This window comes from Hyla sarda, chromosome 8 (assembly GCF_029499605.1).
Source record: "Hyla sarda isolate aHylSar1 chromosome 8, aHylSar1.hap1, whole genome shotgun sequence".
Taxonomy (NCBI): Eukaryota; Metazoa; Chordata; class Amphibia; order Anura; family Hylidae; genus Hyla; species Hyla sarda.
The window spans coordinates 125991847-125995512 of NC_079196.1; positions in this window are offsets into that span (position 1 = coordinate 125991847).

Sequence of the window (3666 nt, forward strand, 5' to 3'; positions counted from 1 at the left end):
CCCCCTACAATTCTCCCTAATTCTATCCCTACAATAAATCTGACCCTGCCCTCACCCTCTCTCTACCCCTATAACACTGCCCCTAACCAAAACAAAAGGTACTCTACCCAAAAGCTTTAGTACCTAGGGCACATGAAATGAGAAACCTCTCCACAGGAGAGAAGCCCTACTGGTACCAAGACTGCCATACTCCAAAGACCTGATCTTCCCCAGGTCACCGGGGATGTTCCTACAGACCTCCACCTCGGAGAGGATGTTCTGTTGGGTCGACACTAAACACCGTGCGTTCCACGTGTAGTACCTAACCACTAAACTGACTAAGAATAAAGTGCCCAAATCTCGGCCACCCAGGTTCCTGAATGCCCCATTAGCACACTCCGGATAGGCAAGGCCGGCAAGTTGACTCCAGCTGATGGAAGCGCCCACCCTGTTGTAGACCCCTATGTTAAAGGGACAATGAAGCAGGAAGTAGTCCATGCTTTCCAGTGTGTCCCCGCACTCTTCTCGGGGACATCCCCGGTCATCAGAGTTCCTGTACTTCAGGTTGTCCCTTACACATAGCTTCCCCTGAAAGCAGCACCAGGCCAAGTCCCAAAACTTCTGGGGGATCCTTTTCATGTTTAAAAGATACAACCCCACCCTCAGATCCCGACCTGGGCAGTCCCTGAGCGCCAGAGGCTTCTGGAAGTGGGTCAACAGAACCCGTTTGTCAAGGAAACACCTTGACTGGGTCCTGATCTCCCACACTCCCAGACCCCACCGACGTATCGCCTTCAGAGTCGGGGGTAGCATAAGCCGGAAGATAACCATGGGGCGTACGGAGGTCCTTCACTTGCCCTCCTGTCTCCCATTCCTGGAAGAAAGGCCGAAACCACTACCTTCAGGAGAGTACCCACGGAGAAGCCCTCTCTTTCCAGAGGTTTACAATGTTGGCTTTCAAGAAGGTGTTCGTTAAGAACACCACGGGGTTTACCATAGATAAACCCCCTAGTCTCCTCGTGCGGTACGTAACCTCCCTCTTGGCTAGGTTCAACCTGTTCCCCCATAACAGTTGGAAAAACAGGCTGTAGACCCTAGTGTAGTAAGCTTCTGGCAAGATACATACGCTGCCCAGATAGATAAAAAAGGGGAGCAGGTACGATTAGATCAGGTGTACCCTTTCCCTGAGGGTCATAGACCAACCCTTCCACTGGCTCACCCTCTGAGTGGCATCCTGGAGCTTACCATCCCAGTTTTTTGGTGGGATAATCATCCTGGCCGAATGTGATGCCCAGAATTTTTGCTGACTCTTGGAGCCCTGGAAGGGTGTCCGTGAGATCAAACGTGGGATCTCCCCCTCCCATCCAGAGACTTTCACACTTATCCCGGTTGATCTTGAACCCGGATGCCTGCGAGTAGCGGTCCACCTCTGACATCACCACATCGACCTCCTCCCGTGAGGAGACAAAAATAGTGACATCATCAGCGTACGCCACCACTCTCTGGGCGGCATCCGGCTCCGCCAGAGTCATCCCGACTCCCGCCAACGGCCCACAATCCACCCTCCGGACGAAGGGTTCGATTGCGAACACGTATAAAAGCAGGCTCAAAGGACAACCCTGACGGACTCCGGACCCCACCTCAGAAGAGCGGCCAGGCCAACCGTTCACCAGCGGGAAACTCTCTGCCCCTGCATATAAGGTGACAAGAAACTCATTCAATACCTCAGTCAAGAGGGGAGCTAAAGACTCCTTAAAGGTCCTGTACCACCCGGATGTTAAGCCTTCCGGACCTGGCGACTTCTTGGGGGCGAGCCCCTCGATCGCCAGTCTCACTTCCTCTTCCCTGATTTCTTCTGCCAAAACATCGAGAGAGGGGTCTAACCCTGGTTCAGGAATAGTTTCAGCCAGGAAAGCCTACATCCCGTCTCAATCTAGATCCTTCCTTCCCAAGAGGTGCGCCTCCATTCTCTTCTGGCTTTAACCAGAGAGGCTAGATCTGACAACCTGGTCTCCTGTAAAAAGAAAATGTCGGCTTCAACATGGCCGAGAAAATCAAAGGCTGCCAATCTAGCAGTATCTGACTTTATACTGGCACAGTTAATAGATACCAGCGTCAATGGGGTGAGTGCCGCCATCATGGGTGATTGAGTTAGACGGCCACACCTTTATTTTTTCTTCCCCTTCTTGTTCGTCCCCTCATCCCCAGAAGAAAAAGAAAGGGCAGGGCTGCTTTTACACCTTTTTTTGGACTCGCTTTGGTCCATATGGTCCCCGTCTCCGTCCAACCCCAATCTAGCCCTGCCCTCCGAGGAAGGTGTCTCAACAGGACAGGGCCCAGTTCCCCCCAGAGATGTTATCAAGGACGAGGTACCGGTTTGACAGGTCAACCAGAGGGGGGGCAGTCAGGCTTTCATTTTGGACCTGGCCCGCAGTACAAGGGAGAGAGGGCTCTGACCTCTTCAATTCTCCCTTTCCTTTTGCCCTTGTCTGTCTTTCTTTTTGGCCTTCTCTACACTCTCCTCATCCACACTTTCATAGTGGGAGGAATCGGAAGAGTCGGCCATATTGCCTTCCTCTTTGCCCAGTCTCCTGATCTCCCCTTCCAGTATGTCCTCCTCCAGGGCTTCAGTAATTTCAGGGCCAGCTTCAGGAGCAGGGGCCAGAGCTACCCCCGTCACTTGGGCACTCTCCAGCTCCCTACTCCTCCTCCGATTTTCCTCCTGCCTTAGTTTGGCGGGGCCCTTCCTCTTCACTAGCCCTGGTGCGCCCCCATCCCTGCTCGTATCCTCTCCAGCCGAAGCAACTTCACAGCTCTCCCAAGCCGGAGCACCCGCCGCACGGGCGAAGGCGCTAGAACAACAGCTAAAAGGGTGCCCGAGGACACCACACAGATGGCAGCGGATCTGTCCACAGGATGCGGCCAGATGACCCACCCCACCACACAAAGCACAGACCTGTACAGTACAGGCTGCGCTAAAATGGGTGGGGCTACCGCACCTGTGACAGACCTTAGGCTGCCCCTGGTAGAAGACCTGGATCCTGTCACGTCCAAGGAAGGCGGCTGACGGAATGTGGGCAACCGTACTCCCTGAACGCCTGAGTTTGACGGAAAACATTCAGGCCCCGGACCAGATCACGTGCTCATCCAATTTTTTCTGGGCATGTCCGTCACATCCCCATACCGACCGAGCCAGGTCATGATGTCATAACAAGAAAGTGACTCGTTTCGTGTCAAAACGGTCACCTTCTTGACAGAGTTCTGATGGGAAATCGCCTTTACGGCAAAATCCCGCCAGCCGGGCTCGTTCTTCGCCACCTCGTAGATTGATCAGAAGAGTTCGAGACCCTCTGGCCGAACGAAACTGACGTCAAACTTGGACGAACCGTAGGGGTGGATCAGGGCAAAGATGTCACCCTGAATTCCATCTGGAGGAGGAGCTCAACCACTTTAGCGCGAGGTGGGCACGCATCCTCACCCCTCCAAATCAGACGGACCACATTCCTGCGGTTATTTCCTGCCCGGTTGTCGGGAGGGACCAGACCACCTCCCCATTCCGCTCTCGGAAAGCCCCCAAACCGTGCCTCTCTATCCAGAAAGACAGGTCGACCTCACCCCTTCCCTCTACCTGGATCGACCTGTCGCCCCTACACAGAGCCTCCAGGAGGCGCTGTTGCAAGTAACCCC